This window comes from Tupaia chinensis, unplaced genomic scaffold, assembly GCF_000334495.1.
Source record: "Tupaia chinensis unplaced genomic scaffold, TupChi_1.0 Scaffold000075_1, whole genome shotgun sequence".
Classification (NCBI taxonomy): domain Eukaryota; kingdom Metazoa; phylum Chordata; class Mammalia; order Scandentia; family Tupaiidae; genus Tupaia; species Tupaia belangeri.
The window spans coordinates 3,246,314-3,268,936 of NW_006159535.1; positions in this window are offsets into that span (position 1 = coordinate 3,246,314).

Below are 22,623 nucleotides of genomic sequence, written 5' to 3' on the forward strand. Positions count from 1 at the left end.
GATACTGAGCCCACCACAGTTGTATATATTTTAGGCAAAAATGTATGGATTAATCAATATGTCTGAATTCACAAATCTTCACTGATTCAGACATGATGCAGACCACTGTGCTGGAGGCTGAATCAGGAGGGTGGTAGAAGGACATAGATGATATTATATTTAGCCTTGAGTGGGGGACAAGGCACACCTAAGAATCTCCACTAGTAAATATCAGGTTTACAAATGTTGATGTCTACACATCCACAGTTACCTCCTACACTGTTGGAGCCCATGACCCCCTGCCAGTTTTGGAGAATATGGAAGTGCAGAAGTGGAGAAAAAGGCAACTGAAGCAAACAGAAAAGGATAGGGACTCTTGGAGAACCTTAGTTTCAGTCTTCACTATGTCTCATCTAGGCTCTGTAGCAACTTCCTCCTGGCCTCTGCTTCTGGCTCCCACACCCAAAACCATGCTCTCCAGTCTGCAACTGGACTGCATTTATCTTCACATTTCTCTGAAACCCCTCATTACCTACAGAATAAAGCACAAGTCCTAGTGTGATTTATCCCCTCACACACTAGCAGCTTACTTCAACTGTCCTGTCCTCTCCTCCGGGCACATACCCTTCCTGTCACCCAGACACTACAGCACTTCAGATCACTCTCTGTCTCTCTCATGTTCACTAATTCCTTCCCTTCTAATCTTACTGCCTGGGTAAACTCTAATTCACCTCGGATGTCACTTTTCCTATGAAGTCTTTATACCACCCTCAGAAGAAAACTCCCCCTAACACATATGCATTATTTACTCTCTCGGATCATGAACTCCTTGAAGACAGAACCTAGTCACTGTTTTATTATCAATGCCTATTCCAAAACTCAGCAGAGTAAGTATTCAATAAATGTTTACTGGGTTGAATATGATAGTTTAAAAAAGTAATTTGTAGACTAGATGAGGCAATAACGGCATTTATAACTTTTCTGTGAACAGAGGATATTCAGATGAGCTTTTAGAATGCATTTAGAAGTTGTAAGACAATTTATGAAATACATGAATACAATAGATTAGTGACCTGACACTTCAAAGAAAAGACAAATTGCCATGGCCTCCGATTCTCAGAAATGGCTTCGTAAGACAATGAGCTAGAATTCACTTACCATTTTATTGAGTACCTATTGTTTACCAGACTTTATACCAGGTGCTTTGTTTAAAAGATCAACAAAAGATGGTTCTTGAGGATGTCACAGACTGGTAGACCAGAGAGATAGTAAGGAGATGTAATTAGCAAATGAACGAACAGTTTATATTTAAGATTGGAAATTGACATTAAGCATAGAATGAGATAGTAAGGAGATGTAATTAGCAAATGAATGAACAGTTTATATTTAAGGTTGGAAAATTGACATTAAGCATAGAAAAGTTGTTGAAATTGTGGTTATTGACTTCCTACTTAGGACAAATTCATCTGTTTAAAATTTGTGTCCTTGGGGCCAACAGATGACATAGTGGTTATATTACTGGACTCCTACATAGCTGACTGTGGTTCGAGTCCCAAACCTGGTGGGTTGAAACTCATGCCAAGCACATGTGTGTGCGTGTCCAAGATCCTGGGAGGAGAATGGAGGAGAAAGGATTGCAACATGGCCATCTCTCCAGGGGGATGATTTCTCACTTCCCCACTCATTGTCTCTTTCTCTCTCCAGTGAGCATATGTGCCCTAAGACAAAAATCTCTTTAAAAAATTGTGTCCTTTGGTTTCTTAACGTCATAATTCAATCCTTGGATATTATCAGTTAACTGGGGATACTATTATGTCTTGTAACTGAAATGCAAGATCTCTGTAGTTTAGATATTCATTTGATCTGTGAGTGTAGACATCATGGAGGGACAAGAAACCTTGGTTCTGGGGTATATAGTGTGATGGTCAATTTTGGGTGCAAATGTGACTGGGAAGGATGCCTGAACAAGTGGAGAAATGTTGTTTCTCAGTGTGTCTGTGAGAATGTGCCAGATAAGACTGGCATGTGAGTCAGTGGTTGGAGTGAGGAAGAACTGCCTCCATTGTGGGCAGGTTTCATCCAATCAGCTGGGAGGAACAAGCAGAGGAAGTGGGGTTCTGTTTCCTCTCTCTGTCTCTCTCTCTTCTCTCTTTCTCTCTCGCTACTTCTTTCCTTCCAAAGCAGGTTGTGTGTTCTGCTGCTACACAACTCCCTGCTCCATCTCTGCTCCTCTACTGGGTTCTTGGCTGTGTTTGTTTCTGGTGGCTCCAGGCTCCTGTACCTCTCCAGCCAGACGGACTCCAAGTTCTTTAACTTCTGAATTCTGGACTCATACCAGCAGTTTCCTGAGGGTGCTTAGGCTTGTGGCTCCTGAAGGTCCCTTTTAGGTCCCAAACTAGAATGTACCAATTTCCCTCCTTTCGAGTCCTTTAGTTGTTTCTGCAAATTGCTCACATCTTATTGTGGAATGTCTCTACCTTTTTGATCATGTGAGATAATTCCTATAGTAAATACTAAATAAATGCACAGGTTCTGTTTGACTAGCACATCTAGTATAATCCAAGTCTTGCCATACTTTCAGGGGCAAGTGCAGGAATTCAGAAAATGCCAAGAGCTCACCAGAAGGCAGTGTCCTTCCCACAAACATTGTGCCTGTTGATGTTTCCAGACATTGTAAAATGTTCCTGGGAGGCAAAATTCCCCCACCTCCAGCCATGCTTTAACCTTATTCCCCTTCAAGATAGCTTGTCAATGGTATTTCCTATATATAGCCTTCCCAGCTCTCCAAAAGGTTTTTTTTTTTTTGAGAGATTTTTCACTATAGGGCGCGTGCACTCGCCAGACAGACAGAGAGAGACATAGAGACAGAAAGCGAGAAATCACCCCCCAGGGGGGATGGTCACGCCACAATCCCTTCTCCTCCATTCTCTTCTCGGGATCTTGGGCATGCACGCACACGTGCCCGGCGTGAGTTTAAGCCACCGGGTCCAGGACGCGAACCGCGGTCAACTACGTGGGAGTTCAGTGACATAGCCATTACGCTAACTGCTGGTTCCCTCCAAAAGGTTTTTTGAGCAGGAATCTGTTATGATAAAAATGGTCTGGGAAGAAGCACCTGCTGTTTGGTATATGTTTTAAGAGTTTAGCTACAAAGTAGTGAGAAACTAGATGAGGAAAACAGGAGTAGAAATGGTATTCATTCTTGGTTCTTACTAAATCCTTGACCAGTGGTCCATAGTCAGGCTGGTTTCTAGATATTATTAATTAGACTGGATTCTTGTTAAGTCATTTTACCTCTCATTATATTATAATTGCTCATTTAGTTGTCCCTACCATTAAAAGTTAAATCCCCCAAGGCCTAGAATTGATCTATTTTCTTGTTATTGTCTCTCCTGAGCTTTGTACTATGTCTGACACCATAGGTGCTCAATACATGTTTTTGGAAGGAGCACTGATTACATTGCAACATTATGAAAGTTCTGGAAAATGTTTCATATGGAAATCATGTCTACACTGAAAGAGGGACCCAATTTTAGACATGCTCTCAAGCCCAGCATGTCACTTCCCTCTTCATCACTGAGCTTCAAGCCAGGCCTTCATTAAACTGAAGTAAAGGACAAGCCAGACAAGTTTGGCTTTCACTTTTTAATATTCTCTTCAGTGCTTTTAACTTCTTGGTCATTTGTAGATCACAAAGTTTGACAACTTGTCCTCATGCTTGTTTTAGATGGTAATTATATCTTTGTTTCTAATGACTTCACAATTCCCATGCAGGCATTGGCTGGGTTCTGGTGAAGGGTCAAAGGGTAGGCTGGCAATCAATGTGATCATCAGAATTTATATCTTGCTCAGACTCTTGGAAAGTTCTCCAGTTTCCCAAATATACAAAATCTCTTTTCTAGAAAAAAGACACCATTTGACCCACATTGGTGTCATAACCAAGTCCCTTCATGACAAAAAGATGACAAAAGTAGCTATTTCTCAATACTAACTTTATCAATTAATATATCTTAAGGTCCCACTTAAAGACTGGCTTTTCTGTGACTGTGAAGTGAAACATCAGGGGTGATAAATACTGTATAACAACAATGGCCAACATTCATTGGTTATTTTCTATGTACCTGCTGATTTGCAAGCCTTGATTCATTTTATTTATTTATTTTTAGTTTGCTATAGGGTGTGTGCACTTGCCAGAGAGAGAGAGAGAGAATGAAAAAAATCACCTCGTAGGGTGGATGATCACACTGTACGTAATCTATTCTTCTCTCAGGATTTTGGGAACACATGAACATACATAGTTTTCAAGTTGCCAGGTCCAGGACTTGAACCGCGCAGTCACTCATGTGGGGTCCAGCCACCTTAACCTCCATGCCACCTTCTGGCTCTAACATCAAATATTTTAATAATCAAAATAACACTAGGAGAGGGAACCAGCAGTTAGCATAATGACTATGTCACTGGACTCCCACGTAGTTGACTGCGGTTTGCGTCCCGGACCCAGTGGCTTAAAACTCACACTGGGCGCGTGTGCATGCGTGCCCAAGATCCCGAGAGGAGAATGGAGGAGAATGGAGGAGAAGGGATTGTGGCGTGACCATCCCCCCTGGGGGGTGATTTCTTGCTTTCTGTCTCTATGTCTCTCTCTGTCTGTCTGGAGAGCGCACGCGCCCTATAGCGAAAAACCTCTCCAAACAAAACAAAACAAAACAAAACAAAATAACACTAGGAGACAGGTACAGGTTGAGTATCCCTAATCTGAAATGCTTGGGACCAGAAGAATTTCAGATTTTGAGTTATTTTGAATTATGAAATATTTGCATGCCTCACACATAGTGAGGTATCTTAGCAATGAGAGACAAATCTAAATGTGAAATCCATTTATATTTCATATATTCCTTAAGCATGGGTTTAAAGGTAATTTTATACAATATGTTTGTATGTAGTATTTTGAGTACAACCTGTCACATAAGGTCAAGTGTGGAATTTTTTCATGTGTGCCCTCATGGTGGCTCTCAAAAATTTCAGATTTTGGAACATTTCAGATTTAGGGATTAGTGGTGCTCAACTCTACTATTATTACTTCCATTTTACAGGTGAGGAAAGTAAGGCTTGAAAAGTTAAATAATTTGCCTACAATGTTCAAGCTTGTAAGAAGAGACTCTTGTATTTAAATTTAGGTAGTTGAACCACAAGACCTGTCTCTCTCTCTCTCATATCTGGAAGACTCCCTAGGGCCTCATATTAACTGGCCAAAATGTGGAAACTTCCTTGACTGAGGCTTACTCATATCTAATTAATTGTTGGAGACCCCACAATAGGAAATACCTTCCTGTTTAGTATAAGCATAGGCAGATGAGGGCTCTTCCCTAGATCTCTTTACTAGGGCTGCTTGGCATTTTTTAAATGATCCTGGTGAGAATCAGAAGCATAAAGCACTCTGTGGAAATAAGCACCCCAAAGGGTAGGCCCATTGGTATGTGGCTCAATAGAACCACTGACTTAATTGGCCTGAGGCTTTCAGAAGCTAGAATTTTAGCTATAAGAGCCTAGCTTTAATCTGCTAGACACATTGCTTTATTTTTCAGATTTGACTGCCCTGCACAAAGCCCTCAAGAGCTCCCTACTACCTATTAAAATATCCATCTACTTCCTTTTTAGAAAACGTTACGTGTGACATAACACACACTGGAAATTTCATGAGCCACGTCTGTTCAGATTATAAAATAATTCCATAGCAACCGTCTGCTTTGCTGTTGTTCAGGTCAAGCCATAGAGCATTAGGTCTATGTGATGATTATTAGCATCTGCTGACCTCACAGAAAGAGACCATCAGGCATTTTGAAGTTCCCAGTGGAAATGCCCAACCCCACCTACAAATCAGTCTGACAAAACCATTGCACTCAAATCTAATAAGACTCGCTTGAACTGCTAAGTCATACAAAACGCAGGGAGCAGAGGGACACACTGAATGTTCTAGAGATACAATCAGCAAAATCCAGACATGGGGATACTCTTATCAGACAGATGAAATACTCTAGTTTCTTCAACAACAAACCACAAGGAAAAAAAAACTAAGAGACCTAAGAGACCATTCAACCTAGTTTGTATATTGGTTTGAACAAACCAACTATAAAAATTATTTATTAGACAATTTGGTAGTGATTAAATATTTGATGATACTAAGGAAATTGTTCTAAATGTAATAATTGCATTGTGCTTACATTAACACAGAATCTTTATCTTTTAAAGATACATATTGAAGAAGTACATCCCTATGAAATGTTAAGCTTTTTGGGATTTGAATGAAAATGATCTAGAGAGGGTTGTAGTGGGAAGAGGGTGGGGTTTTACATGAAACCAGAGTGAGCTCCTATTGGGGTTTGAGACTGGATGATGTGCACCTGGGAGTCCCTTATGCTTTTTTTCTCTTCTTTTGTATGCAGTTGAAAGTGCCCATAATAAAAAAGAAGAAAAAAAAGCTCTCCTTTGAGGTGCAATTCAAATGCCTTCTCTCACAAATCAAAGTTAATCTTTTTCTTCTCAGTTAACTCACCGCTCTTTCTTTGTTCTGGAATCACAGCATGAATCCTTGTTATTTGTGATTCTTTGCCCTCTTATTCTCCATTTCCATTTCCCCCAAGTTGGTCCTGTCTTGGGGCAACAACTCTGTCCTGTGTCCCTCCCTGGTGCCAAGCAAAGTGCCTCATGTTCAGTAAACATTTGCCTAATTAAATAGAAGGAGACTCCACAATGCATCAAAGCTATTTTTTTAAACAAAGTCCACACCCCCAACCATTCACAGATGAGTAACTCTAGGCAGGTGTGATCTCCTTTTTATATGTGGGGAGACTGAGGCCTGAGAGGGGTTAAACTGGCTGAGAGTGTTGAACACCGGCTTCTAATATCACCGCTGACCCCACATTAAAGCAGGCCTGGAAGTCCGTGCAGAGGTGTCCTCCCTGCTGTAGAGGTTTGCCATAATCAGATGACAGAGCCCTCTACAAGGTTTCTACTCACTGTTGTCCTCTCTGGCTTTTCTCTTTGTGTGTTTGAGACCAACAAGAGAGTACTAAGTGTTTGAAGAAGTTCAGGATTTGTTTGTAAGTCCTGAGGATCCAAGTTAACAATAAACATTAACACCTCAGGAGACCAGAGATGATTATGATCAGACACGTTGTCACAGAACAATGCTAAGTGCTGGCAGTTGCTTATGACCATCTGACTGGGATATTCAAAAACTTCATAGAAAATGAATATTATGAAACAACTAGGCATGGATTTCAAAATTATTTTATACCAACATAAATGTGCAGAGTACTTCCATTTTTCCATGAAGTCCCCTCATATAGCTTCCTATGACTGGACCACTCCAGTGAGACATCTTTGTAGACATCAGTGCATTCCAAAAACACTGTTCACTCTCACCCACACTGTGTCATCACCATTTCTTTTTCATGGTGATCATCATAGTCATCATTGTCTGCTATTTCTCAGTGCCATTCTATGCATGTAAATGGGCTGAGCATCATACAACGAGCACAGGCATTTCTGGGGAGAAAATGATCTGTGAAACAGCAGCTGCACTAAGCTAGAAGTGTTATTCAAAAGCAATGTGAAATTTGGGGGCAGGTAATCAAAAACAACCCTATATGTTGGAGACAGCAACTACATTTAATCTTGGGTCACTGTTTAAGGGGGAAAAAAAGATACAGTAATTGAAAATGATCCTGAGAAGAGACAAGGAAAATGGAGAAATAGCTTCTAAATTTGAGGTTACCAGGGTATTTTCTCCTGGAAAAAGAGGAGATCCCATCAGGAAGGGTGATAAACAAAAGTAGCAAACTGAAGTGGGGAATGAATCTGAACTCAGTTTCTAACTATAGTCAGTGCCTCTTCAGCAGCTCAGATTAAAGAAGGAGAAATAGAGAGAGAGTTCAATTAGAAAAAAAACTGTGCCCATGGTCACAAGACAAAGAGGTACTCAAAAGAGGCCACTGAGCCTTCATTGCCTCCTATCTTTGAAGAGAGAAAAATTCCTTGTTTCTCACAGATGACCTAAGAATAGGTGCACTCAGGGATATGTGGCTGAACCAGGAGATTCCAGTTTTCACTCCCATCACTCCTGAATGCTGTCTCTTGCCTAGAACTTGTGTACCACCCAAAATGGCATTTTCAGCCAACCTCCCCTTCCCTGACAGGAGTTATTTTTATAGGAGCAGGTGTGATTTAACAGCCACTTGCTGGGTTCACAGATCATCAGCCCAAATCTGAAGCTGCTGGCCACTGGCTCTGGCCACGAGACAGAGCAATTGGCTCTCAGAGTTCGGGGCTCACATCACTGTTCTTTTATCATCTGAGTCATTTTCATCTCTGAGTGTCACTAAACCCAGGTTACTCAAGGCAGGTCCCATTGCCTATCTCTTTGCCCAGTTTTCATACAGACTTTCTGATCTAAAATGCATTTTTGAGCATAATCCTTTCATTGTGCTGATGAACAAACTGGGGTCAGGAAGCTGACCTGCCCAAGGCCAGCACTGTCAGGTTCCTGCTGCTACCAAGGCTGCTCCATCAGTAGCCAAGGAGTGGAAGGTCAACTCTCAGGAACAGTCGAGGTCAGCTCAGCTCCAACCACAGGCGAAAATGAGAGTTGTACAGACCTGCAGGGTTACTATTTTTTCCATAAGTCAGATGTTTTTAAAAGTAAAAGGGATGGACTCACCCTATTGGAGTAAAAGAGAGAGTTCTGAATGTCTAGGGAAGCTGCACCTGGCAAATTATTCCTTCCCCATTATGGAGATGGCCTAAACTGGCAATAGAACAGGAGTCACATCCACCTGATTGGTGCTGCCTGGCTCATCCATCCTGTCGTCTAACATCCGTGTAGGAGGATCCATTAAGTGCTGGGCACTGTACCCAGTGTGCAATAAACCCAAAGATAAATGAGCTCCTACCTCAAGTGCCTCGCAAGCAGGAAGGACACATTGCTGCAAGATGCAAGCACATAGATACTTGAGACCTTGGACATCAGACATTCCCAGTTTGTCCCTGGAACAATCTGGCAACACTGGGACAGTCACGTACAAACATTTTTGGACCATGGATATTACATCTGTTCCTGCTAAATTAGTTTCATTCTTCTCCTTAGAATATCAAGACTGGAATGAACCTTAGAGATCATCTAGCCCAACTATCTTCATTACATAGATGGATAAATGAAACGGAGGTGGGTGGGGGTGCTAACTAAATGCCTTATGTCAGGGCAGGGACCAAGATAAAACACTCCCATGGCCAGCAGCCCCAGCTTCCCCTGGGCTGCTGCTCTCCCAGGCCTTCATGGATTACTGTCAAGAGCCAAGACCTTGTGCAAAGCTAGTTTTTAAGCAGAAACCTGCTAAATGTGAACACACTGAATTATTCATATTTGGGATCATAAATAATGTATTGGGTGTTAATATCAGATTTATTAATGCATCCATAACCCTAGAGGTGATTAGTCACTGTTGTGTGCTGTCCATAGGTAACTGATTTCCTGGCCCTAGTGTCCTTAACTAGCTTGTGTCCTTGGAGATGACTCCCCCGCAGAGCTCTGTGCCCTTCCCGACTCTATTAGCTTGATGCTAGGTTGCAGACGTCTGGGATAGGAAATAGTGCTACACAGCCCCAGTATACTTTTAGTTACTAGCTCTTGATGCTAGCTGCTTTATTAAAAACTCAGCAGGGTTGTGTGAGGCCTCTGATGTGCCTTCCATGTGCCAAGGCAGACAGCAACTGCTTGACACTAAGACTAAACGTCTCGTCATGGTGCCATCTGGCTCGAGGCCTTGCTCACTCCTTTCAGCTTCACATTTTAGAGAAGCTATCTAGATGGCCATATTATAGGTTGACATCATAGCAAAAACATTCTTACCAGCCATCTTTTAGTACCCATTTCACTGCCATAGAAAGTCAGGGAAACTGTAGGTTATAACTGAAGGTCAGGCTTAAGTGGTTACTGGGGAGTCAGGCGTCTCCAACAGATAGTCCCAAGACTAACTAAATTCCTTACAGGGGACAGGAACTAGAAGGGCAGTTTCTGGGTTAAGAAATGGCAAAAGTAACCTAGTTTTTTACTTGGTTCAAGCCAGGAAGGGAGACAGGGCAGGAAGTGGTTTATTAGCTATCTCTAAGGTGTAAAGATACAGATAAAGAGAGAAAGAGAAGACTGAGAGGAAAGGAATCCAGAAATCCTGAACTTCTTTTTCTGTAGCAATCCAGCTCCTGAGGGACTAGGCATCCTTCCAAGGTCCCTGTCTACACACAGAAGATAGGATCAGGGAGAAGAGCACATTTGAGAACACTTGGTGGCAGCCTGGGCTATTCATAGGTCCCTGTGGCCCAGGCCAAACCTAGTTTCAGGTTCCTTTTTTACTTTTGTACTTAGGCTCAAAGTCCAATCTTGGTCCTCCAAGTCTTATGCCTAAGGGCAGCCCTATTATCCTTCTCTGGAAATGGAGTGAGGAGCCTTTGAGCTCCCCCTAGGGGCTAAAATGAAGCTTAACAGTGTAGAGGAGTTACCTGTAACCAACCTTCTACTCCCCTCCTCCCCTCCTGAGCATTGTCCATGACGCAGGGCAAAGGATTAGTTCTAAACTCCTAGTGCTTGGTCATAGGAACAGGAACATGGACACTGGTTGGGAGGTCCTCTGTCCTCTGTCAGCCACTGGAGAGGGCCTATGGTGGCAGAATGGCCTCTCCATCCAGGCGCACCGCTAAGTGATGTCCAGGGCCCTGTTTCAAGGCTTAGCCAGTGAACTGGTGTTTGTGCGTGACAGCCTCTGAGGCACCCACTTTTAACAGTGGTGTGAAAACAATAATATTATTGCATTATTACAAGGGGGGCACTGACATGTTGATGCAAATGCTCATTTTCGACAAGACTGAGAAAATGAAATGGCTCAGAAGGGAACGGGGAAGTGCCCAGGGAGTAATAACTGTTATGCTGTTGAAGAGCTTCAACAATGGATAACCGCTGTGATTTCATCAGCCAAAAACCAATTAACCCCTGCAGAGCCATCTACCACATTGTGGCAGAGTAGTGGGAAATGCCTCCAGCAATCTCCTTCACTCTCCTCACCAGCTAAGCTAGAGCTGGGATAGTTCCAAGGGGAGAAATGCTCACAAATGTGCATTTCATGGGCCCAAGAATCTGATAAGTGCTGCCCCGTGGTAGCCCTGCACCCACCAGGACCCCTACTCTCAAGGACTGACCAGATTGTTTGATATCACCCAGTTCAGGTAATAGCACATGTGTTTTGCATAGACCAAGCCCAGGATGTCTTCAAGGGAAACTGCCCTTGATGCTTAGGAGTCTGCATTCTACCAAGTGGCTCTGTTCTCACAGGAGGAAATTGAAAGAAAGAAGGTACTAGGCCCTAGCACAGCCAATCCATGAGTTTGCTCAGCTGAGCTCCAACAGGAAAAGATGACCAGAGCCCATAAAATTCCCTCTCCTGTAACCTTAAACTAGTTAATGTCAGAGCCTGAGCTGTTGGCATGTGGAGCGGAGGTCACTGGATTGGAAAAGGCCATGATGGGCCAATGCAGGGCAGAGTAGAAGAGGGTCATAAACCATGAAGACATAGAGGAGGCAAGGAGAGAGAGAGGGAGAGAGAGAGAGAGAGAGAGAGAGAGAAGAACAGAGGAGACAGGGGGCCTTGGGGAGATAGTGACCACAATTGCTCCCTGATCTCACCTCCCTTGGGTGGGTTCTGTCAATTCTCACAGATACACATCCTACTTCCCTCCACATGAGCTTTTGCAATGACCATCCCTACCCAGGCTTTTCTTCAGGTGATATGAATAAGTCTCTGTTTCTTGCAATCAAAAATGCCCAGTGGAAAGAACCAGGTGTCAAGAAAGTTAGAAAAAACATGTTCACACATCACAATAAAGCCCCTGGTCAGGAGTATGGAGAATCTACAGTTGAGAAGAACAGTCCAGAATAGATGAGGAGGACCTAGGAGAATTTCTAAAACAATCTGTTAGGTTGGCCCACTTTTCTTTCTAGTCTGTTACAAAGTGATTTTCGAATCTGTAAATGCAATCCAAGTGTGGTGGCAATGCCAAAGTTCTATAAAATCTTCTAGCCACTGCCTCATGAATCTCATTGTAGGTTGGTAATATACCCACAGACTGGACAGTCCCTAGACTACACTGAGGGGACACGGGTCCAGGAGATTGTCATACTGGAGCTGAGGGGTCTAACGTTCCTCATTACTCACTGTCAGATGCATTCTAGTGCCTGAATAGAGTTGGCTCAAAGTGGTGGCTCTCAATTCAGGTGGTATCATCCTTTGCCCAGGCAGGAGAAACACAAAGAGGAATTCTGCCGTAATTTCAGAGGCACCCCTTTTGAGAAATGCTGGTTTGAAGCTTTGAGATCAGGGAGAACCTTATCTAAGCATAGATGGCCCTTCAGCAACCCATGGATAGATAGCCTGTTGAGCCAGTGTTTCTGCCCAAGAACAATGAGGATCCTGGGCTCAGGGCAGGGCAGACAAAAGGGAGCTGAGAGTGAGCTCTGGGCTCAGAGCCAGCTAGAGCTAGAAGGGCCCAGGGACGAGAGACAATGTAACCTTTGACAAACTGCAGTGGCTTAAGGGTTGTCAGCTCAGACAGAACTGCCTACATCCATTTAATTAGATTTTAATTTCTCTTTACACATTTGGTTTTCAAAGATTCTAAGAAGTAATTATTTCCAGTATCAATTGACTAGGAGGAACAATCTCCAACTTAGAATAAGCAGCTTAAGGAGGTTTGTCTCATCCTTGTTTAAACACAGGAGCCTTCCTGAAGCTGCTCAGCTGCATCACAGCCCCCCTGAGACCTGGAGCTGGCAAAGGTACAGATACCTGGTGGGAGAGGGCGGGCTAGAGTGTGAAAGGAAGAAATCTCTGCTTGCCTCTGTTACTTCTGAGTCTGGAGAAAACAAAGGGAAAGAAACAGGAAGAGATGGCAAAAGTTGCAATGTTGGTTGAGCCTTTAGGTGTAGAAACTGAATCAACAGTGCCTACTCATCATTTGGTGCTCATTTAGAACTCTGTGCTTGAGTAAAATGTGAGGTTTCCTCTCTTTGAATTGCCTTTTAGTGAAATCCTTACAAAATGGTTCGCTTTGTAGGACACATTCCCAGTTACTTTATTTTGAACCCAGGACATTGGAGAGACCTCCCTAATCAACTCTGTGGAAGTCACACAGTGATAGAATTAGGTTTAAAAACAGAGGCAAAGAAATACAATACCGTTTTAGCAATTATTGCTGAGTGCGTAACTTCACAATTGCAAGTGTGGTCGTCATTGTAAGTAAGTCATTGAAAGTTTCACTCGAACAGACAATACAGCAAGGGGATGGTATGTTGTGAAAATAAAAAATATATTGATCCATGGCCAAGTGGCTAAAGGTGCTGGATCCCACATGGCCAACCACAGTGGTTGAGTCCTGGACCCAACAGAAAAACACAATAGAAAAGCAGAGCAGGGATAATTCCTACTGCCAGCCTGCCACCCTGTCCATGGCACCAGTAACTCTGCCCCTGCTGCCATTCATATCTGAACACATCACTTTTTAAGTAGAGGAGGCCATGAGTGTGGAAACCATTGTGGGATGGAGCCAGAAAACCAGGTGTATGGCTTCAGGACAATGTCACATCTAATACTTGTCATGTCTCTGAGCAGGGGTGAGAAGGGAGTGCCAGGTGGTATCTGAAAGAATAAGCTAAGACATTCAACCTCAAGACATAATGAGACATATTTCTTCAGCGCATCTAAGACCCTTTACACACATCCCGAGTGGCCATTTCTGCTTTGACTGTCCTCTGGTCAGGGACTGTCGCACCATATTTAGAGAACCCCGCATAGTAGCTACATGACAGTAACCCTCCAAGACTTGTGAAACCTTCTGTGTATGAAACATGACTCCCACAAGACTCCCCAGGAATACTATTTTACATGAGGGTGGCTTCTTACACAGAACCATGCACATGGAAGGGTGGGATGCATCCTGGGGACTCAGGGCAGCTCCGGTGGAAGGAGCTCTTTTCTTGTCCTTATAGCATAGCAACATGCTAGGAAGTCTAGCAGTTGGGAGCATGGACTCAAAGTCAGTCTACTTTGGTTTGGCTTATTCACTAATTAGCTATGATCTTGTGCAAGATGTTTATCCTGTTGTGCTATTTCCTCATCAGCAAAGAGGTTTTGTGAGGATTAAATGAATGAACATAGTGGAACATTTAGAAAAATGCCTAGAACGTAATAAGTGATATATATTGGCTGTATTGGCTGTACTTTCATAATCTTACGCTGTGAAGATGTCAGTCCCCTATGACTTGCATTTTTTTTTTAATTTAAATTTTTTTTTCCTTTCAGTTCCCATCGTAATAAGTGATATATATTGGCTGTATTGGCTGTACTTTCATAATCTTACGCTGTGAAGATGTCAGTCCCCTATGACTTGCATTTTTTTTATTTAAATTTTTTTTTCCTTTTAGTTCCCATTAAATTGCAAAAGGATAGGTGACAGTGGCATCTTAGATTCATATCCGACCCTTCTGGGTTTTAACAAAGATCTTTTAGAAACTATTAAATCCCAGGTGTTGTCACTCTTTAGAATGTTGCCAACTCAAAAGGCGGAACAGAACCCATGTTGGTGTGTTCTACACATATCTGTCATCATGGCTAGGACACAGTCCAGCTATGGTGACAAGACAAATAAACAAATGGCATAAATGCAATCAAACTCAAGGAAAGAACAAACAATGGGTGATGGGAGGTCAGAGAGCATAGGGATCACACCTGCTGGGAGGGCCAGGTAAAGATAGTAGTCTTTAAGGTAGTCATTAAGGTAGTCCTTGAAGATGCTGACAAGATTTAGTCAGATGGGGCTAGAGGACTAGGAAAAAGCATTCTTGACTTTGTAGGTAAAGAGACTAACATGAGCAAAAATGTGACCATGGAAGAGTCAGAACTCATCCAATATGATCGAAGTGTAATGTACAATAGGGAAACGTTAGGAGATACGGCAGAACAGGGCTTTGTCATGAAAGACCTTAGAAGTTTCCATGAGCAATTTATATTTAATTTGTCAGTCAGAGGGGAGCCATTGAAAGTTTGGAAAAGGAATGTCTAATCACAGTTGTGCTTGAGGAAGAGTAATTATTCTCATAAGATGACTCAGAAGGAAGAGAGATGGGAAGAAGGGAGAATTAAGGGGAAGTTGCCAGAATATTTCAGATAAGGATTGATGTGAGTTTAAACAAGGGTAGTTAGAAAGAGACAAGGTAATGGCAGAATCTAGAGGACATGATAATTGATTGATTGTTCCTGGAAAAGGAACAATCAATGATGAATCCAAGGTCAATAGCCTGAGAGAATAGAAGACTGATGGAACAATGAACAAAAATAGCAAAACAATTGGAGGATTAGTTTGGGGAGACTGGCAAATTGGGATAGAGGTGTCAGTTAGAGCTGTAGGCAATACAGGGCTGGGGGACAAGGAAACTGAGACTAAATATTCCACTGGTCCAATAGCTGTGTTTTTTCTCCTTTATCTACAGCATCTAATTCTATGCTTAGCTCTTAGTAGGTGCTCTTAAAAAAATGATCTTAATTGGAGAGTCATCTCCATGAGTATGATAGCTAAAACTAAGGAGATGTTTAGCATTAAAAGAGCAAAGTTTGAAGGCAGAACTAAAGGGAGCATACCTCAGCCTTTAAGGGGTGATATATCTAGGACATGAGCCAGAGAGGAGAAAAGAGCAGAGCAATAAAGAAGTAGGGTAATGTTGGGTTTAGGAGGTCAAGACAATGGATAGTTTTGACAAAAGAGTGGTAAAAAGAGAATGGTGAAAATGCAAGATGAACTGCCTTAGTTTTCTAGGTCTGGCATTAACAAAAAAAACCCCACAAATTGGAAGGCTTAAAGTAATAGAAATTTATTTTTTCTAACTCCTGCAAAGCATTACTGTAGCTTCATCTTCTCAGGCCATGTATTTTCTGGGCAACAACCTGCTTTAGAGGCTTTTCCTCTTCTGTCTCAACTGGAGCACTTGAGAATCAGATTGTCTGATGCTCTGTTGGGAAGTTAAGAAGACCTCACTTCCCTCTTGTGTTACACTCTGTCTTAATATTTTTGGCATATAATACAGTAGAAAGAGTATGGTTTGGGAACCAAGCAGAAGTGGATTCACATTCCAGCCTTCCTCTTACTAAGAAGAGTTCCTCTGTAATTGTAACTGCATAACCCAGTTCAGTCACTACATCTCCAAACACTGTCACTAGCAATAGCTGCTTTATCTGGAAGAAAGATCTACCTCTTATATTGACTTATTAAGAAGACTAAGAAAAAAGAAAAAGAAAAAGAAAAAGAAGATTAAGTCAGATAAAGTATTTAAATCACTTGTTATAGTGACTGGCACATAACTTACTTAGCAAATGGCTTTTATATTATCAGACTCATTAGTTTAAGAGGGCTGGCTGGGAAACAAAAATCAAGCAGTCAGCTCTAAAAAGGTCTAAGAACTTTCTCTGGCCACTTAAATTTTCTTATGCAATTAAGCTAGTTGTTCTTAGCTCTTCTATTCTATAGAATGAATGGTCACCTAGTGCGCTACTTAAAAAAAAATCGTGTGTGTGTGTGTGTGTGTGTGTGTGTGTATTAGACAGGGTCTTGCTATGTCAAGATTTTCCTGACTTTGCCTCTCAAGTAGTTGGCATTATAGATATGTGCAACATATACTACCATGCCTGTCTTTTAGGATGGGCAGGAATCAAACTGGGGCTCCCATGTGGCTTCACCCTGACAACTAGTAGCATCTACCGATGTGTGTTACTACACCTGGGCCCCAGTGCACTTCTTAATAGATTTCTGATAAGTCCACCACATAAGTTAGTTGGACTTGCCTTAACCTCAGGCTTTGGAACAGGCTGGACTATCCTACCCCAACATGTATCTAGTAGATGAGGGATCTTTCAAAGAGTGAGGGTAGGAATCTGCTGGAGGTGTGGGTGGGTAGGGAAAAGAGAGCCTCAGCAAATGCTTCTCAATGGCCTGGCATCTCAGAATTATCCCCCTGCTTTGCGAAAGTGACTTCTCTGAGATAAACTACACATAGACTCATCTAGATGAATTGGGTGTCACCTAGTGGGACAGCTATTTTTCTAGATAGGCATTCAGTAAAACAAAGGGGAGGATACCATTTGAAAACATTCCCTAGTGGATCTTTTGGAAGATGAAGAGATGATTGAACCCTCAGCCTACAGAAAAACTGAATTGCTACCTAGAAGGCCACTTCATTTCTCTTCCTTTCCTCTCTGTATCTCCTGGATCCTTTAATGACTTGTGAAACTAAATCTGTTGAGATTATGAAGGTAGAAATCAGTGAGAGTTATTCCAATGCTTGGAAGGAGGACTTCTATATGATCTGTGATGCAGCTATGGCAGCCCTAGGTTCCAGGTGGATCTATTCTAACTCTTTTATTTCCTCTGCAACTAGACTCATTCTGCAGAGGGTTCCCCACCAAAAGTATTCACCAAGGCTGCACGAGATCTGTGGAAGACAACCAAGAGTCTTCAGCTCAACTGTGAGTATGGAGGAAATTTATCTTTCTTGCTGGGTTTGAGTGTACCAGCCAGGTAGCCAGCCAGTAACCCCATGTTTGTTGGGTGCAAACACATTCTCTGACTCCAGCCTTATTAGTTTGCATCTAGAATCTGTTTTGCTGCATCAAAGAACTCCTCTTCCCATTGCCTAATAGGTCTCAAGCAAATAATTTTTTTTTTCTCTTGCACTATCAGAAGACCTTGTGTTTGAATGGGTTTTACTCTGTTGGTAATGAGCCATTCACATGCTAATTTAATTGTGAGCCTCAAGACATTTTTGAAAGATAGCATCTCATTCTTAGCAGTATTGTCTGTGGTCACTGGAATATCTCTGTGTCATGCTAACTGAGCTATGCATAATGGGAGGCCATGACCTTGGCCTGGGGTTCTGATGTATCACAGTAGAAATTGAATATCCACATGCTCTTCCTTGTTATTCCCTCCTTTTGTAGTTGGACATAGCCAATCTTCACTAGGCTGTGAGTGGAAGTAATACATGTCATACTGTGACAAGAACATTTAAAAGCTAGTGTTTTATCTCAGTTTTATCTTATACTTGCTGCCTTGTCTTCTAGATGATTCAGCTACAAAGCCATGGAACTTCTGTCAGCTTGGATCTTGTTCTTTGGGCCATCCTAAGAGCAATAGTGGATTTTACATAAGAAACTCAAAGTGTTAAGCCACTGAAATTCTAAGTTTCTTTGTTACTGCAACACAGCTTAGACTATCCTGACTAACAATCCACTAAAAGTAGAGCTTGAAGAACCTTAGAGATTGGTTTAAATTCATCAGTTTATAGGTAAGGAAACTAAGGCCCAGAAAAACACAGTGATAGAAAGTAACAAAATGTAAACTGGGATTTCCAATTTAACTCTCTTCACTATCACAGAATATTGGGTTACTCTATTATAACTCATATCTAATATTTCTACTTTATTTCTCAGTTAAACACAAATTCTTAATAAACTGACAAATGGATACTATTGGGCCAAGTACTCTCCTCTTGCTTTTTGACACAGTTAGTCTTTTCTCTATATCTTAGCTGCTCTACCCTAGTTTCAGAAAAAAACAAAGAGGTGGTACTGCTAGGTTCTATATACAAGTAATTTCCTTAAAATGTATAGCCTAATGTGAAATCTGGAGTGGGGTTTGTTAAGATATCTAGAAAATGTGGATTCTGAATATAGATTGCTAGACCTCTGTCATTCTAATCCACACATCATCAACCCCTGATGTGTGTGTGTGTGTGTGTGTGTGTGTGTGTGTGTGTGTGTAGAGATATTGCTTACCTAGATTCCTGATTGCTAGTAGCAAAGATCAAATTCTTTCTGAAGTCTGTGAGGGATTACCAGCTCAAGTCAGACTACCTTATCAAAAGCAAGTCATCAATCATGTGTTATATTCTACTCAGTGAGAAATAAGAGGACATCTAGATATAGCCAAATTTGTTGAAGTTTATTGATTAAGTCAGCGGTATTGGGGGGGGGGTGCACAGGGACTGGGGGGGCTCAGGGCTCCCTGACACTCAACAGCCCCAAGTGAAAGGTGAGGGGTGCTTATAAAGGCAAAAATCACACTCTTTTTCAGTTGACAGGCAATCACAAGAACAAAGAGAGATGGGCTTGAAAGGGTAGGGGGTAGTTAGGGCTTTATAATGTAAAAGCAAAAGCTCATTACTGAAGCAGAACAAGCAGGTCAATCATTCCTAAGGGTATGTTCTGTCCCTGTCTAAACACAATGACATCTCAATGGTCTTCATGGCTCCAGGCAAGGTTTGGTGACTGGAGATTGTAATATGAAGGTAGGTAGGAAGAGCTGGGTTTAAAGACAATAGGAATGTTAATACAAAATAATGCAAAAGAGAAGAAGGCAAGTTTCTAGTCATAGGAATTTAACAGTTTATAATGGGGATGCTCTTACAAGATGGAGTCGCACCTGCTTCACATGAGCATATATAATAAAAATTAGAGGCAGACAGAGAACCAAATGGAGACTAAAAACTTAGAGTGAGCTATGAAAGGTGAGAGAAGCCATGGTTGTTGTCTAGGATTTGTCCTCAAACCATGTTTCTAGATCATGTTTTATATGTTTGTGCAAGGAATGGGCCAACCACGTGAGAAAAATAGAAATGTAGAGGCTTTATTGGGGATGCTCCTGGGCAAGGTTCGCTGGTCTGACAGAAGGGAAGAGAGAGGGAGGGAGATGGGCCAGAGAAGTCTTGTAATGAAGCAGGCATGATGCCATCTTGGAGAAGTACCTCCATTATGAACTGTTAAATTCCTGTAACTGGAAACCTCCTCTCTCCCCTTTTGTTTAAGAGTAAATAGAGTGATTAACATTCCTATTGTCCTTAAAACCCCACTTCTCCTAATCACTTTAAGGATGATTAACCTGCTTACCTGCTTTTCCTTGCTTCTGTAAAAACCCTACCCCCATACACTTTCAAGCCCAGTGCTCTTTGTCCTTGTAAATCATCAAGTCATCCCGGAAATGATTGTACATTTTTGGCCCATATAAGCTCCTTGCTCCTTTCACTTGGGGATGGATGGGGCTGCGGGGTTTTGAGAGACATGAGTCCCCCCACCCCCCACCCCCATTCCGCTGGCTTAATCAATAAACTCCAATAAATTTGGTTATGTCCAGATGTCCTCTTATTTCTCGCTAAGTAGACCACAACAGTGCTAGGGCAGGGGTTAATGATTTTTATAAGGGTATAAGGAGGGGGAGTGTCTTAGAGGTAGAAACAGCCCATGTATGGTAAAGGTCTAGGGGCAGAGCAGATTAGTGTGCCACATAATGTCTGGTGACATGTACAGAGTAGAGCACATGTGCAGAGTAGAGTGCACATACTACATCTGGGTTAGATCTCAGTGCAGTGCAGTGCAGGTCTGATGACAGGCTAGTTCCAGGTTGTATCAGCCGACTAAGGTGTGGCGTCCAACCCCCACATCCAAGCTGCCCAGGTCTCTGGCCTAACAGTTAAAGTGTGTGATTTTATAGAAAACTCAAATTCATAAAAATAACCTGAGCAATAGACCCTTGCCAATAAACTGAGATAAAAAAAATACTCTAACTCACTCTATCTCTATTCCCCATCAGTTACCTCAACATTTAGCCTTTCTCCTTGTCAACTTTGGACCAGTTTTTCTGAATTTTTAATGTTCCTGAATACATCATTACTATATATCACTGTGGGTGATAAGAGTGTGTTGTATTTCCTAAATCTCTTCATTATGGTTACCTGCAGAAGTAGGTGGACACACACTCATAATTTGTTTCAGATCACCAGACTGATAGCATCACACCCACCTAGAGGGTATGAAAAGGTTTAGATTACATAATTGAGATCTCTTCGGACAGCAGGACAAGCCTCTCAGGTCTGAAATGGCTAGAGAGAGTGAGAAGGAAAACTGGCTCTGGGTTTTTAGTGAGATTGGGTGTGGGGCTGGTGTGAGAGTTTCCATTCAGTCACTGGGATTGCTTATTAGAATCTCTTACCCTTACTAAAGGGAGGGAGTGCCCAGGCTTTCTTATCAGCTTGTCTAGATGGAGGCATGTGGGGGGTAAGCGAGGTAGTTTAGAGACTGCCAGCAGTCAAATATAAAAAACAAGATCAGACTCCTTATTATACATTCTTTTGCTTAACAGTGACCTCTCCATTGGTATGAGATGGTAGCTCAGCTTCCTACCTTTTAAAGTGTGACTCATATGTCTCATTGTGTCTCACCCCAGTACCCTACTGTTACCCAGAAAGTCTTACTCCTTATGGCCTCTCTCCAAGTTCAACTCCAATCTCATCCCCCTGTCTGTCAGCCTGAAGCACCACTGGATCTTGCCTTGCCTTCATTCCCAGAGGATCACCGACGGGGTAGCGGGTAGTGGATGTGCTGACCTCACTTTAGAAAGAGTAGTTAAATGGGAGTAGAGCCTTCTCTTGATAATCTTAAAGTGGTAGTGATTAGGAGGAAACAAAAGGATTGTATCTGAGAATTAAAACAACAGCATTGAGAGAGGAAAATAGGAAAGTAGAAAAAGAAGGAGGAATGTAGAGGGGGAACTAAGTGGCTGCAGGCAGAATTAGACTGTTTCCTCTCTTTATAAGTGCTCTGAGTCAATACCAAAAGTCTGTTAATACCAGAAGTCTTATTCCCTCGGGCTTTCTATCTGGCACTCTCAGGACTGAGGCCTGGAGGAAGATGGCAGAGGACAAATCAGTGGAAGTGAGATTACAACTAGCCCTTCAGCTCTCTCATCCCAAGGACTCCAACTTAGTTCCTTGTATTAAGGAAGTTGGTCGATAGCCAGGCTTTTCTGTTCCTGACAGAAACTCACAAAACTCTCCCCTATTGAGGGCTTTAATTGTCCTTCTCTATTGTATATATGTGTGAAGACCTGCTTCTGCCTTCTTTATAAATACTTTCCTTTTCTCTAGAGTAGCGAGATGGCCTGAAGCTTTATAATGGATTTTACATGCAGAGAAAGGAAAGAAAATGATTTTGTAAGACTCTTTTCTGTTAGCTTAGGACACAAAGGAACATTCTCCTCCACTCAAGCATCTTACCAAGCTAAAACTGGCTGCTTAGTCCAATGAGGAAGTGATGAGGTTGAAGAAACCAGGGAGACCTAAGTCATTAGGTCCCTAGCTTATTTTCTCATTTTCAAAGACTTTCTCTTTTCTTCATATTTGACCTTTTTGTGTCACCTTTATACTTCTGTGAAATTTATTTTTTCCTTCAGGTCCACTTTAGTTTTACTATTCTTATGTCCAGAGTAGTTAAGCTGTATTCACCTGTTTTCATATCTTAATGTTTCCATATGAGTTCTGATAAACTGGTGAGGAAGGTTTAGGGAATAATCTCTCTATTGTCATAATTAGAGCATGTCACAGTGCCCTTAAAAGATACATACAGTCGCATAATTATTTAAGACTTGACTCTGGCTATATATGACTGAATATTAGTTAATTGTTAAATGGACAGCAGGCATGAGTAAGATAGGGGAAGTCATAAA